We start from the raw sequence: 16,014 nt of genomic DNA, 5'->3' as shown, positions 1-16,014 counted from the left end.
GTTCTGTAGTTTGAAAATGATGCCTAAGTATTGGTTTTTTGGTTTTTGTTTTTGTTTTTTGCATTTATCCTGCTTGATGTTCTCTGAGATTCTGATTCTGTGATTTGGTATCTGGTATTAATTGGGGGAAATTCTCTGTCATTGTTTCAGATTTTTTTTTTCTATTCCTTGCTCTCTTGCTTCTCCTTCTAGAATTCCCATTGCACATAAGTTATACTTTTTATAGTAGTTCCACAGTTCTTGGATATTCTCTTCTGTTTCCCCCACCCCCCCAGCTATTTTCTTTTTGCTTTTCAGCTTCAGAGGTTTCTAGAGATTCAAGCTCAGAGATTCTTTCCTCAGCCATGTCCAGATTGTTAATAATTCCTCAAAGTCATTCTTCATTTCTGATATAGTGTTTTTGATTTCTAGCATTTCTTTTTGGTTCTTTCTTAGAATTTCCATCTCTCTGCTTACACTGGGTGTCTGTTCTTGCACGTTGCTTACTTTATCCATTAGGGCCCTTAGTATCTTAATCACATTGTTTTAAATTCTTTGTCTGATAATTCCAACATTCATGCCATATCTGAGTCTGGTTCAGATGCTCCCTCTGTCTCTTCAAATTGTATTTTTTGCCCTTTATTATGTCTTGTAATTTTTTTCTTGATAGCTGGACATGGTGTACTGGATAAAGGACCCACTGTAAATTGGCCTTTACTAATGTGGTGGTGAGGTGTGGGGAGGGGAAATGCTTTTATAGTCCTATAATTAAGTCTCAGTCTTTAGTGAGCCTGTGCCTCTGGACTCTGAACTTCACATATGCTTCTCAGTGCTTCCTCCCCCTAGGTGTGACAGGATGGCTAAAGTGGGATAGAGTTGGGTATTTCCCTTACCCAGGTCAGTTAGGCTCTGATAAAACTCCAGCAGATTAACTAGTTTTTCTCAAGGGCAGACCTTGCTAAGAACAGAGTACAACAATCCACTTTCTGACTTACATGTTATGATTGTTTTGCCACCTATTTTAATTTTCCTTCTGTCTTATAGTTTTAAAATCTCACAAGACATTATTATTGATTTACAGATTGATATATTTTTATATTTGATGACAAACTTAAAACTTCTTTTGCTCTTTAATAAGTATATCTCAGATCATCTATTAGAAATTCCTTTAGTTATGGTCTGTAGGTGGCAAGATTGCTCAGTTATTACTTAACTGAAAATATCTTTATTTTTCCCATATTTTGAAAGATATATTATTATGATGTATAAAATTATTTCACTGTCTAGGGGTAGATTTGTTTTTATTTATCCTGTGTGGGATCCATTTGTCTTTCTAATTCTGCAGGTTGTTCTTTATATCTGTGAGTTTATTTCCGTTCTGTTATATACATTCATTTTATTATTTTAGATTCCACATATAAGTGATAACATACACTATTTGTCTTTCTCTGCCTGATTTATTTCACTAAGTATAATACTCTCTAGTCCATCCAAGTGGTTGCAAATAGCAGAATTTCATTTTTTTAATGGCTGAGTAGTATTCCATTGTATATATATACCACATCTTTTTTATCCATTCATCTGTTGATGGGCACTTGGGTTGCTTTCATATCTTGGCTATTGCAAATAATGCTACTATGAACATTAGGGTGCATGTATCTTTTTGAATTAGAGTTTTCATCTTTTCCAGATATATGCCCAGGAGTGGGATTGCTGGATCATATGGTAACTTTATTTTTATTTTTTTAAAGGAGCCTCCATATTATTTTTCATAAAGGCTGCACCAGTTTACATTCCCACCAATGGTGTACCAGGGTTCCCTTTTCTCCACATCCTTGCCAACATTTTTTATTTATAGACTTTTTGATGATAGCCATTCTGACAGGAATAAGGTAATATCTGGCTGTGGCTTTGATTTGCATTTCTCTAATAATTAGGAATGTTGAACATCTTTTCATGTGCCTGTTAGTCATCTGAATATCTTCCTTGGAAAAGTGTCTATTCATGTCTTCTGCCAATTTTTAAATCAGGTTGTTGTTGCTGTTGTTGTTTTTCTAATCCTGTGGATTGTAATCTGTAACCAACCCTGGAAATTTCTCAGACGTTATCTTTTCAAATGTTGCCTCTATCCCATTTTTCTCTCTTTTTCTTCCTGAACCCTGATTGCATATGTTAAAACTTTTCATAGTTTCTACTCTATACACTGACCTCTTTTTTACATTTCCCATTTTTTTGTATTTTTGTGCTACATTTGGAATAATTTCTTCAAAACAAACTTTCATTCCACTAATTCTCTAGCTTAATGTTAAACTGATTATTTTTAGTTTATATATTTTTCACTTCTAGAGGTTCTATTTGGGTTTTTTTCAAAGCTGCCTGTTTAATAGATATATAAAATCTCTTGCTCTCTATTCATATTTTTAATTTTTCCTTTTAGCACTTTAAAAATAATAAACTCATCTGTTTTGAATTACAGGTCTGAATTTCCCCTGTATGACATCTTTACAGGTCTGGTTTGCCGTTTACTTCCTTGTGAATTTCGTGATCATTTTGCCTTGAATCTTCCCTATGGGAATTCTCAGAGGTCCTTCATGGAAGACTCAAACTTCCTTCTTCCACTGAACACCATCAGCCAGAGATTAGTTTAAACTGAATTTTCAACTTGAAGTTTTTCTGAGCACCTGAGGAATCCAAATTTGGGCTGAAAACTCTCCTGAGGACTGACTGGTGATCATGGATTATTGGCAGTAATACTTTCCATTGTGCTCAGTGCTAAGGTTTAACACAACAAGCTGTCTTTGCAGACCTGGGGATGATGGGTTCCACACAGCAAGGACTGTGTGGGGTGGGGGAAGTGCCAGTTTGGGCAGGCTCTGAGCTTCCTCACCCTGCTCCATCAGGCACTGCAACTCAAAGCTGAAGTTCAGTGGGTTTGCCAGATGCTCTCAAAGTAAACTGGCTACCTCCCTGGATTCCACCTCTCACTTTGGTTTTAGCTGCTGAATATAATGACTTCAATTGCCAAATTATTGTGGCATATAAAAATATTTCCTCCTATATTTTATCTGCCGTTTTAGTTCAGCAGGTTGGTGTGTCGCAATATCTAGATTGCCTTTTTACATACCTGTAAATTTTTGAAGATTACAGAAAAATAGTCAATATGCATTAATTTCTTATAAGAAAGAAATGTAAACATATATGTCAAATTTTGATAGATAATAACACAGTGTTTCCTATCGTCAGTCTTTTCATCATAGTTGTCTGTGATAGTAGCAACTACCATTTGCAAACAAGAAAGGCCAGGCTTGGTAAGAATTTAAAAACATAACCTCTTAGAGAAAATGCTTTGTGTTTGTCTACGTGGAGTTGCATGGATATTGTGCTATTTGCTGGAAAAATTTGACCAGTAGATGATTCTTATGAACTCTGAGTTTATAAGTTTGTCTCATTAAATGGCCTTTAGGGGGTCACATTTGTAATTAGCTGGAACTTTTTTTTTGGCCGCACCACATGGCTTGTGGATGTTAATTCCCCGACCAGAGATTGAACCCAGGCCCTCAGCAGTGAGAAGGTGGAGTCCTAACTATTGGACCGCCAGAGAATTCCCTGGAACTTTCTATCTTATGTCTAAAAAGCCTTTTGATAATTGCACTTGGAGTAAATGTTCGATTTTTTTAAAAACTGGGGTTGGAAAAACATACCAGTTGCTAGGTTTGTACAAAGAATAGTCGAATTGACTGAAATTTAGCTCAAGACTAAAAATAACTGATTTCTTCATCAAAAGGAGTACACCTCTTTTCATCTTATTGTTCTGGTTCTGTTGGACTATATACAAATATACTAAGTATTCCAAATAGAATATAATAAAATTAATATGCATATAAACATAATAAAATTTATGATGGTTTATTGCCACAAAATGTTTAGAGATAACAAATGCATTCACTCAACCTTGTTTTTTTCCCCTTTCTGCCTGAAAGCTACTTAAAAATTAATCATATCTAAATGGGGACTTCCTTAAATCAGCTTTGGAGAATTGCTTTCCCTGAGAACAGGGTATTACCTTCTGGTTCCTCTGGTTCCCTGTCCTTCTCCCATTGCCAAGGGCTCCCCCTGGCTCTCCTGTGCTCCTCAGCATTCTCCATCTAGCACTCTGTCACCTCCCGCTGGAGGATCTGCTGCCTTGTCCCAGGGCTGATGCTGGTCATCCAAAGGTGCCTTGGCTTTCTGGGTCTCATGCTCTGACAAAAAAGATCCAGCGCTCCTATCTGGCACACACCCAAACCTCCCACCACATCTCAACAATGGTCACCTCACAGATCACCTGGCTTGTCTGGCAGAGCCCCTCTGCCCTCTCAGCATACATAGTTCAGCCAGAGGTCACATGACTGACTAACCCTGTGGGACTGAACTTTCTGAGACAGGACAGCCTGGATTCCTTCCCTTCCTCTGAACACAGTGACCTACACACCTCTCCTTGAGCGAGCGCCACTGTGCAGGAGCCAGGCTGGTAGGACGGCTTTCCTTTTGCTGGTAGGGGTGGGAGGCCCCCACTGCTTCAACCCCAGCCCCGCTGCAACACGGTTGCTTGAGGTCACATACCCAGAACTTGTTGGCTATGGAAGTAGAGCAACTCAAATGAGGCAAAGCTAGGGAAAAGAGTTCGAAAACCGGTAAAGTTCCAATTAAAATACTGTTGCCTATAGTTCTCTGTACTATATTTAATATCTTATGGTATGGAAAAGAATAAATATAGAAAAAAATGTATATATATGTATAACTGAATCACTTTGCTGTACAGCTGCAATTAACACAACATTGTAAATCAAACTATACTTCAATAAAAAATTAAATTAAAAAATCTAAAAAATAAAAAAATGCTGTTGCTACTCTTAAGAAGCCATTTTTAAAGAGGCTTGCTACTTAGTATGATGGAGATAAATTCAAATAATGGAGGGTAAGGAAAAGAAGTTTAATGGAACGTGGGCTGTCTTCTGAGACTGTCAGTTATGGGAGGGAGGGCATGCAGCGTCCTGTCATTGAAACATCTGGGGGGACAGGGTGGAGCCCCCCAACATTTGGAGGAAGAGGAATGGGAGTGCTAAGGAGGGCCCAGGTTGAAGCACACTGTCTGGGGGAACATGAGAGAGAAGAATCCTGTCTTTCAAATGATCCCAATCACAAAGTGCCCCCATCTGCCCTTGCCAGGCTGCACGGTTGGACTCTTCAGATGACAAGGGCAGGGCCCCCTGGATACTCACCAGACAATAAAACCTGGGGCTCGGCACCTGCTGTTGGGGGGTGGTTTCTAGACTTGAACCAGACTGTAAGCTCTCTGAGGCTGGTCACTGCTCTATTTGCTTTGGTGCTCACACACTCCGAATGCAGGGCTGCACACAGGACAGGCTTGTTCAGTGCAGCCTGCACTGGATTATAGCACAGAGTGGAGAATAGGAGAGCACTGGCTCCCGACCTTTAGGAAGGGGCTGAATCAGATGCACCAACTGCATTCAGTGAGTATTTAGCCTGGAAGGTTTACAGGGACAGTAAATGATTTAGAAAAAGAGGCTGTGAAATATAGATTCTTCAGAACCAAGTGAAAGAAGCAATCAGAACAGCTACAGAGATTTTCAGAGGCTAAGCTGATAGCTCACTGCTGTTTTCAAAGCCAAATGTCAACCTTTATTTAGATTTGAATACATGCACATTTTAGAAAACACAAGGAACAGGGTTGGGCTGTATCTTTAATACAGAAAGATGTGAACTTTGGAAGCATCTGAACAGAATTAACATGGGTTGCCCTTTGCTTGCTTTGAAATCTTTGGTCTTATGCTCAAACAAGTGCAGAGATGGAGTGCACACACACTCACACCCACACGTACAATGTACTCAGATTCACACACCCAGACCCCACACTCACACACAATCAGGCTCACACTCACACTGTCACACCTACACATACACTTACACACTCAGCTGCACATACACCTACTCACACACTCATGTTCTCTAACCTGGGGCTGGGCAGCACACTTCCGCAGAATGTTTGTAAGGGTGTGGCTTCAGGGTCGAGTCAGTCCACAAATCAGCCAGCAGCATTTATGGAGCACCTGCTGTGTGTCCGGCATTGTGCCAAAGGCTGAGGGTATAATGTTGTGTGGACCAGATGTGATTCCTGTCTCTGTGGCCTAGCAGAATTTCAGGAAGGGCAGCCATTGAGGAAGTGATGGCAAATAATTGGACGTTAGTTATAGGAATGTGAGAGACAGGCACTAAGCATTTGGGGAAGGACTTCAGAGGGTGGGAAAGTTTCCCTGAGGAGTTATAAGGCCTTGGTGCTTTAACTAGCAAGAGTGTTGAGAGAGTGGCTTTATAGAGAGCAGACAGAGAAGGGGCCTGGAGAGAGAACCAGCTGGGGTGGTGGGCCAGGGGTGTCCCACTGCTGGAAGGCTGGACGTGGTGGCTGGACAAAGCATTTGGATTAGTGGCAGCCACAGTACAGGACCCCGCACTTTGATTTTGTGGGTCACTCTCACCTGATGCCCCACTGCGGACCAGGTCATTTCTGCAAACAGCAGTGCCCTCCAGCCGTGCTGTGGGTTTGGGGGTCCTGAAAGCTGGGCATGGAACGCTTCCCTCTATGAAAGGCTGTCACCCCAGTTGGAAAGACCAAAGCCACGTAAACAATGTCATACTGAGGTAGGAGATAGAAGGGCCCCTGGGCCAGACAGCTGGTGTCTGTCAAGTGGAGTCAAATTGAAGCTTTGTTCTCACCCAGATGTTCCAAGGATAAAGCTAGTGGCAGAAGCTGAGCTCTGCTGAAGTAAAGAGATAAGATGACCACTCCTGAGGTCAAGGAAAATTTCCCTGTCTGCACATGCGCAGGAAGGCTCCTTGAGGGTCAAAAAGGGAGGGGGCGCCACCCTGTAATGTGTGGACATACCCCCACAGGCCTCTGCGGTGGGATACATCTTAGCAAAAAGTTGCATATGCATGTTGGGGAGGGTCCCAGGGCCAGTCAGGTGTGAAAAAAGAAACAAGATACTTGGCCAAATGTAAACAAAGACGGGAAGGACTGCCCTATATAAGTGATTTCAATCACCTCTTTACTGTGCTCGTCATTCAGGACGCCTGCACTCCTCTCTGGGTGTGTACTTCTGCCTTGCTTCTGACTTAAATAAATAAACTGTTTCTCTGTGTGCTCTCTCATATGTTGTACATGTGTCTCTAGTAATAAAATTTGTACCTGTTTTTGTAGTTTTTGCCTCCTTGAAACATATTTGCTTTCAAACAGAGTAAGAACCAGGGAACTTTGTTTATAGCCTCTAGCCCCTTGTGGACTAGTGGCTAGGTTCAATACCTGGGCAGGGAAATAAGATCCTGCTTCAAGACTGCTGTCCCTCCGAGAACAATACCTTCCATGCCTCAGTGAGAATAATTTGAAAATGCTCAAAGTCTATTTTAGATGTACCCCGTATCTGAGTAAACCTGCCTTCACTCATGGCCCTAGCAATGAATTTAGGTTTCTGCCCTCAAGCACCTTCACCTAGGAAACGAGAATGGATAAGTAAACAGGTCTGGAAATGCCCTTCATGCTCATGTGCTGGAATTCATTCCAGTGTTTACCCACCTTCTCTGGAGAGAAAAGGGAAGTGTGAGAGGGGCTGAGCTCAGACCCCCAGCCTGTCAGGAGCACAGCCTCACCCACACTACGGGCCTTGCTCTCTTCTTCTTACTCTTGTTTTCAGTCTTTTCCTTTATTGCTATGAAAGTAATACAGGCTCAGTAAAAGCATTTGGCAAATGGAGAAAAAGTAAAATAAGAATCATATGGTCTATTTCTTTTCAGTGCTTTTTTAAACAATTAAAAAGTGTTAAACGAGATAGGATATACTGTTCATACAGTTTTACTTCTTAATTTTATTACTTAACATTCTATCTTATTTTCCAGGCTATTTTCATAAACTGAGCATTGATGGTGGCATGACAGTCCATTGAGTGGTACTGCAACCATGGTCACTTGTATTTTATGACTTACATTTTTAGAGTAATCATTATCTGTGGAGTGAGAGACTTTTCAGTGGTTTTCTAGGAGGACCCAAAATTCACTCAGTAAGACACCATGACGTGGAGAGCAGGAAGAGGATCACCTCAACCAGCTTTGTGATTGTGCTTCTCAAACTGCACCCTATGCCCCTACCTCGGTTGAGTAGTACCCTATGGGACCTTCCTGGAACAGACCTCCGGCCACCCCACGCCCTCCACCTGCCTCTTGTCTGTAGAAAAACGTTAGCCTCCTGGGCCTTCCCTGAGTTCCAAAGAGTGAATTTAATCAGAGAAGTGAGAACATGCAGAAAGAAAGGAAAACAGTCAAGCAAGAAAAAATAATAATACTTTAGCCATTAAACAAAGTCAAGGACCTTTAGTTCCTCCTCAAGAACTACAGATAATATTCTAAGCCATGTCCTTTGAGCTGTTTTGCAGATACTGAAACCGCCATCAGGTAGAAGAAGTTAACTCTATGTTGCCCACAAGCACGTAGACCACAGACCAGTTGGAACCAGAAGGTTGATGGTATTGACTCCTGATTACCTCATCACCAACCAGTCAGAAGAATGTTCACTAGTGGATCACACACCCCACAACACCCCTCCCTCACCCTGTCTTTAAAAACATTTCCCAGAAAGCCATCAGGGAGTTTGGATCTTTTAAGTGCCAGCTGCCTAGACTCCTTTCTTGGCTCCTGCAATTAAAGCTGCACTTTCTTTCACCACAACCTGGTGTCAGTAGATTGGCTTTATTGCTCGTGGGCACATGGACCCCAGTTTGGTTGATAACAATTCCACCAATGCTCCAGCAGTTCTGTTTTCTTCATGAGGCAGCGTTTTGCTATAATACTGGCTGTAAAAAAATATTTCCCTATAAAACGATATTGAGGCAATTGCGTTTCTAGAATTAAATCTCTTTCTAAAACAAAATCTGCTTCTTAATAAACCTATTAACTCTGAAAGAATTTGAACATTTCAAGGTAAAGGTCGATTTTTAATATGTTGCATAGACAACTTCTACAAAGAAAAGATGAAAAGAAGGTCAGTCTGCTTTACGGCATTTCTTGTGCACCTTGATGTACCCTGTCACTTGGCAAGATGGGAAGTAACCATCACTTTAAGATGGCCATATCAAAAATCCCAGAGGAAGACAGCACATATTTTTTGTGCCAGCACAAGTTTTTCTTAAAGGAAATGTATTTAGAAACTGAACAATATTAAAGTATCTCTTTTTCTTGTTAGCAGCACAGTCTGCCACCAGAAAGGCTTAAAATGCTCTCCTTACAAAGAGTCCTGCCTGAATTATTTGGTAATTAATCATACATAATACCTTAAATTCCACAGGTGGCTGGCTGAAAGACTGCTGCTTTTGGTAGCTGAAAATCAATTCTTACCTATTTGAAAAGTGAGAAAAATGAAAGAGTAGTTTTTTTGCCCATTTTTAATGTTGACCTCAGCCACCAGGCAAGTGTGTGATCTTTTCTACATCCTTCCATTTTCTTGACACCAGCCAGTTGAAGATATCTAATACATATTAGACTATGGGATCTAAAAAACAGCTAATTTCTCACCTTGGCCAGCACAAAAACATTCTCAAATAGGAAGATTAAGTGCTATGATCAGCCTGCTGTGATCTGATTTGGCTCATTTGAAGTATCAAACCAGATTACTCACTTTTTAGACCAACTTTGTTATGATGAAGCTGGTGATGATGGTGATGGTGATAGTGATGGTGGTAGTGTTGATGATGATGATGGTGATGATGGTGGTGGTGGTGGTAGTGGTTGTGATGATGGCAATGATGGTGTGGTGATCGTGGTTGTGATGGTGGTGATGAACACTCGGATTATATACTAGTTTCTCTCTCGTAATGGCTTAGAAAACTTTCACACATGTATTACCTTCATAACAAGGTAGGGATTAGTACCCGAGTTTCACACTTTATAAAATTAGATTTGATAAAGTCAAAGAAAGTTGCTCATGGTCACAGACACCCTCCCCCACCCTGACACCTAGCCTACTTTCTACAACTAGCTTGAACTGATATTATTGAATGGAAGTACCAAGACCTAAAAGGTTATGGTACTCTCAGGAACTGGCTTCCATAGAGGCCCTACCTGTGTTTGGGAGACCACACTGAGCAGCCTACCAGCTCAGCCTTCAGCTTCATGCACACTCCTGGTTAATCAGAGCAAGTCACTCGCCAGGAAGTGAGAAGAGAGGGAGCTAAATCCAGGGAGTTAACCAAAAATAGGTATCAGGACCCTAGCAAAAGAGTCTGGGTGGTATTTATGTGATGGGGTAGAAGTGTTAACTAATGTTATGGTGGTAGTCATTTTGCAATATATAAATGTATCAAATCAACACATTGCACACCTTAAACTTACACAACGTTATAGTTTAATTATGTTTCAATAAAACTGGGGAGGGGGTGGAGAATATTTGAGGACATTTTAGAGTCATCCTGTGTAGTCGAAAGGCTACTGATTTATGCTGAAGAACACTCTGCTTTTAAAGGGCTTGCATGATTAAATTAGAACCCCCACCCCCTCCATAATCTCCCTTTTGCAATATAAAATATTGTAATTTCAGGAGTATCATCAAAGAGCAAAGGTCTTGGAAGCCATTTTAAGATTCTGCTCACAATGGGAGGGAACCATGTATCTGGAGCACAGCTTGCTTATGGGGCTGCTCCAAACATCCAACCTCTAGCTTTTTCAAATAAAGATTTTTGCACCCCTCCCCCTCAAAAAATCATGTCACATATTGGCAATGTGGAATTGATGAAATAATGTTCTATAACATCCTTGGACTGCCCATCTTTCTCTCTGTTTTTCAGGTTTTTTCCTCCTAGTTTGAACTCCCTTAACTCTATAATTGTTATCCTTACTCAATTCCTTTGATCATGTCTTTTCCTTTTTTTATACCCTTATCACTTTCTATTTTCAAAACAAGCAGAGTTTCTCCCAGGTGTCATCAATAAGACTTCTAGTTAAATGCCCTTTGAGGAATTCATATGATGATCTGTAGAGAGCTTCATGGTTGTCCATTTTCCAAGTCCCATCTCTGCAGTAGGTCATGACAAGAACAGGTATCAAACAGCTGGGGATAGTGTTGTATTAGTCAAGGACAAGGAAAAGTGGCTGTAAGGAAGCGAATCAATAAAAATTCAGTGCCTTAAGTACAAAGATGTTTATTCATTCTCACCTAAAAGACCAGGAAATATATATATAAGCTCTTGGCTCCACATGGCCATTCAAGGAGCAAGGTTCCTTCTCTCTTGTTTACATGCCATCTAGAACTTGATCCTTTTTTGTTTGGTTGAAGAAAGATTTCAGATATTTCTGTGTTACAGCTCTTGGGAAGCAGACAAAGCATAGAGGAAAATGCCACAGTTTTAAGACTCTGGCTTGTGAGGCACACTTGGTCATTACCACTAACATTCCACTAGGAAGAACTTAACTCTTGGCTACCCTGACTGCAGGGGCATGGGCTGGGAGATGTGCTGCTAACTGGATGACCAAACACTTGACTACAACCCTACTGAGAGAAAGCATGTGTGGATTCTGATGCACAGCCTGCAGTCTGTGTCACATGTATGTATTTCATAACATATTTATTGAGATATAATTCCCATACCATGTAATTCACCTATATAAAATTTACATTTCAATGAATTCTGGCATATTCAGAATCATGCAACCATCATCACAATCAATTTTAGAACATATCACATCAGAAAGAAACACCATACTCAGTAGCAGTCAGTCCCTACGAGTTCCTCATTGTCAGCCCCTGGAAACCACTAATCTATGTTCTAGCTCTATATACTTGCCTATTTTGGACATTTCATAAATGGAATCATACAAAATGTGTTTGGCTTCTTTCATTTAGCATTATGTATTTGAGGTTCATCCATGTGGTGGCCTGCATCAATACTTTATTCCTTTTTATTACAGGAATATATCCCATTTATAGATATATCACATTTTTTAACCATTCATCAATGGATGGACATTTGAGTTGTTTCCACCTTTTTGGCTATTATGAATAATAATGGTATGAATATTCATGTACAAAATATTGTACAAACATGTTTTCATTTCTCTTGGTTGTATACTGTCCTGGCTTAAATACTTTCCGCCCAAATTCATGTCCATCCAGAACCTCAGAATACAATCTTATTTGGAAGTAAGGTGTTTACAGATGCAATTAGTTAAGATAAGGTCATACTGGATTAAGGCGGGTCTTATATCCTATGACTGATGTCCTTAAGAAGGCCATGTGAAGACATAAAGATATTAAAACACAAAGGGGAGATAGACAGATGGAGCATTCTTTCTGCATTTCCTCCTTTTCTCTCCTCTTTTTACTTTATAGGCATTTCACCTAAATAAATCTCTTGTTTCTTGGAGGAGTTGAACTAACACAATTTTCTTTTCATTTATATCATTTTGCCCCTCAATTTTTTCCCCATGCTATTTATTTATTAAATGATGTGTGTTATTTGTTCTATTTCCCACATAAAGATGTGGTTGATTGATTCCTTGAGGAAAGACTTGGCTGATTGATTCCTTGAGGTGTAGACTCACTTGTTCCTCTCTCCCCAGACTTCCTATCTAGTGGTTTTATTTTATGATCAGATTGTGTGATAGATGGTACTGTGTATTGCTTATTCCACTAGAACAGAATGAACATGTCTGGTTGTCCTGTTTTTAGTGTTGCATGTTTAGACACATGAAATTCCACATCCACTTTCACATAATGGATATCAAATCAAATGATGATCCTAGCCTGGCCCTGTGATCACATTATAAAAATGATCATTTTTATAATTCTACCTTTTATTCTGCCTTTATTAGCTGGAATTCTTCCATAAAGAAGAATTAGCCTCATCATTAACTTGGTTGCCCTGAAATAACATAACAAGGAAGGAAAGCTAAAGGCTTGATTCTTTTCCTTTATATATTGGTTTTCTGAATATTGCCTTATACACACACTATTACAAAATTATACACACACTACTGAAATGGTTGACTTTTTTCTTTCTTTTATTTTTACTATTATTTTTGGACTCCAAGATTTTTATATATTTGTTGAATTTCAATTGATTATAGTTTTTATTCTTTTGATGTTCAAATTATCCAGTCTTTCATCAATAGAAGCCCCTTTAGTGTTGGTTCCTGTGTCGTCTTGATACACTCTCGTCTATCTGCTATAAATATTGTTGTTCAAGCCTTTTGTGAACATATTTATTCATTTCTATTGGGTAAATATCTAAGAATGGAGTTGACATATTATAAGGTAAGCAAATGTTTAACTTTATAAAAAACTGTTAAAGCATTTTCCAAACTCACTCTATCTTATCACAATTTGGTATTGTCACTTCTTGATTTCACCCATTCTAGTGGGTGTGAAATAATATCTCATGTGGTTTAAATATCATTTCCCTGATGACTAAGGGTATTGAGCCCCCTCTTATGTGCTTCTGGCCATTTCTATATCTTCTTTTGTGCAAGATCTTGTCAAGTCTTTTGCTCATATTTAAAAATTGAGTAGTTTGTCCTCTTATTATTGATATAAAGGAATATTTATATATCAGTTCTTTGTCAGATATATGTATTGCAAATATTTTCTCCCAGTATATGGTTTACCTTTTGATTTTTTTAATGGTCTCTTTGGGTGAACATGATTTTTTCATCGTGATGATGCTCAATTTATCATTTATTTAAATGGTTACTGTACTTTTGTCCTGTCTTGGAAATCTTCCCCCTATTATACAGATATTCTGTTTTCCATAAGACTTTATATTTTTATCTTTTATTCAGGCCTATAATTCACTTTCAATCACTTTTCTTATGTGAATATCCAAATGCTCTGGCACTATTGGTAGAAAAGCATCTCCTTTCCCCGTTGAATTGTCTTGGTACCTTTGCTGCAAATCACTTGACCGTATACGTGTGGACCTGTTTATGGATTCCCTATTTTGTTCCACTGATATAAAAGTCTACCCTTACACCAATACTGCTTGGGTTTCTAATACATCATGGTAAATTATGTGTGGGAGTGAGACACTTGTTAAAATTTTGGTTTATTTATCTGTATCCCCATCTATTGCAAGTTTGCTGCTCTTCCTACTTTGTCCCCAGGGGTGGAAGCGGTCATGGGTCTCTTCTCACCTGGGAAGAGCTCATTCCTTTTCAGAATTTAATTTATTTAGATTTCTTTGTGTACTCAGCACCCTGGTGGGCTTCAAAACAACCACAACTGTGATAACACAGCTTACCTGGAGTTTTTCTCTTTGTTAGTGTGGAGAAAATGTTTTCTATACCTTTCTTCCTCCTGACTGAAAGCAGACTATAGGTAGTAAGTTATATGTGGAGGTATAATTTCCACCAGTAGATTGCTCTTGGTGGTAGTGGAGGGGAGCAAACAGAACTTGATGGCAATGTATTCGGAGGATTATATTTTTCACATAGTCCAAGGAATATACTTTTATTTCATCTCCTTCTAGAAGTGTCACACTAGACCCAAACTTATTAGACAGTGGAAATCAGCCTGGAAGCAACTTTCCCCCTCTATAAGGTTGGATCGGAAGCCAAAGCATGTTAAATGGAACAAGAGGAATCTTCATTATCAAGCTAGAAAGCAGTATTCTTATGTGAAATTACACAAAGAAAAAAGAAAACAAAGCAAAAGTCAAAAAGGCTATGAAATTTATATTAATATTTCAGAAAAATGAAAGAATATGTCAACCAAATATCTAGACCTAGAAAAAGTTAGAGGACAGTATTTGGCATCTTCAATTATTTTCAAGAAATTATTTTCCCTATGAAACAAGAACAGAAAGTGATAAGGAAAGAAGAGACCAAGGTCAAAGGGCAACAGCACAAGCTTCTTGCAGCTCCCTGATCACCTTAGCACCATGTGCAGTCCCCTTGCCTAGGAAGCATTTCCCACATTTTCCCCTTCCCTTGCCCGACTGACTGCTATTCACTTCTAGTATCTGCTTAGATTTCCAAATTATGGGTCAGGTGCCCTCTAATTTATGTATGTGTCAGTGTTCCTCACTAAGCTGTATGTACTTTTGGTGCAAAAACGGTGTCCTTTTGACACTTTTGTCTCCAGCCCCATGCCCATATTAGCCATTCAGTAAGTATCTGAGTAAACAAATGATGAGCTGAAAAGACAACAAGAAGAGATAGAGACACTCTCTGGAGGAACAGATGATCTGAAATTAGAAGAAGGTGAAGTTAATTGTGCACAGAAAAACTTAATTAAAGAAATCATATGTTTATCCCCAAATTTAGGCCTATAAAAAGCAGTGCCTTAATGGCTCAGAAGTCAATGTACAAATCAGTGGAACAAAATATGTAGTCCTGAATCCTGCATTAAAAGTTCTGTCTGAGAGTTTTATAATTCAATATGGAAAGGATTTTTTAAATCAACAAAGAGTATTGGGCACATTGAACAAAAATGAAAATGAATGTTTTATTGGTTAAGAGTTTTTGGTGTACCATAAGTGTTGTATTTTCAGCAAAATATAAAATGATGGTGCTGATTGGTTTTCTGGAGTTTTATGTATATTCAAAGCAGTCCTCAAATATACAAAAACTACATAGTGTAGGATTTTTTTTCACTCTTCTTAGAATTGGAATCAATGCCTATGTGGTTAAGTTAAATAAAATGTATGCAGATGGTTCACATTTTACAGGAGAAATATGTAAAAAGAAATTTCATATATAAAACTAAATTTGAGAGTTGGGGTGGAAATATTTTGAATATTCATTTATTATTAAAGATGCAAGATAGACTTTGTGTGTTGTATTTTTGTAAATGCTTTTCAAAATATATATCTGTGGTAGGCTTCTTTTACTGCCACCAAACTGTTAATGTGCTACTGAAGTTTTTAAGTAAAGAATTTAAATGTTTTAAAGTGTGTGATATTTCAAATGAATAATAAACTCTATATCTCTTTTCTCAAATAA

This window comes from Balaenoptera acutorostrata, chromosome 3, assembly GCF_949987535.1.
Source record: "Balaenoptera acutorostrata chromosome 3, mBalAcu1.1, whole genome shotgun sequence".
Lineage (NCBI taxonomy): Eukaryota > Metazoa > Chordata > Mammalia > Artiodactyla > Balaenopteridae > Balaenoptera > Balaenoptera acutorostrata.
This window is presented reverse-complemented; position numbering follows the sequence as displayed.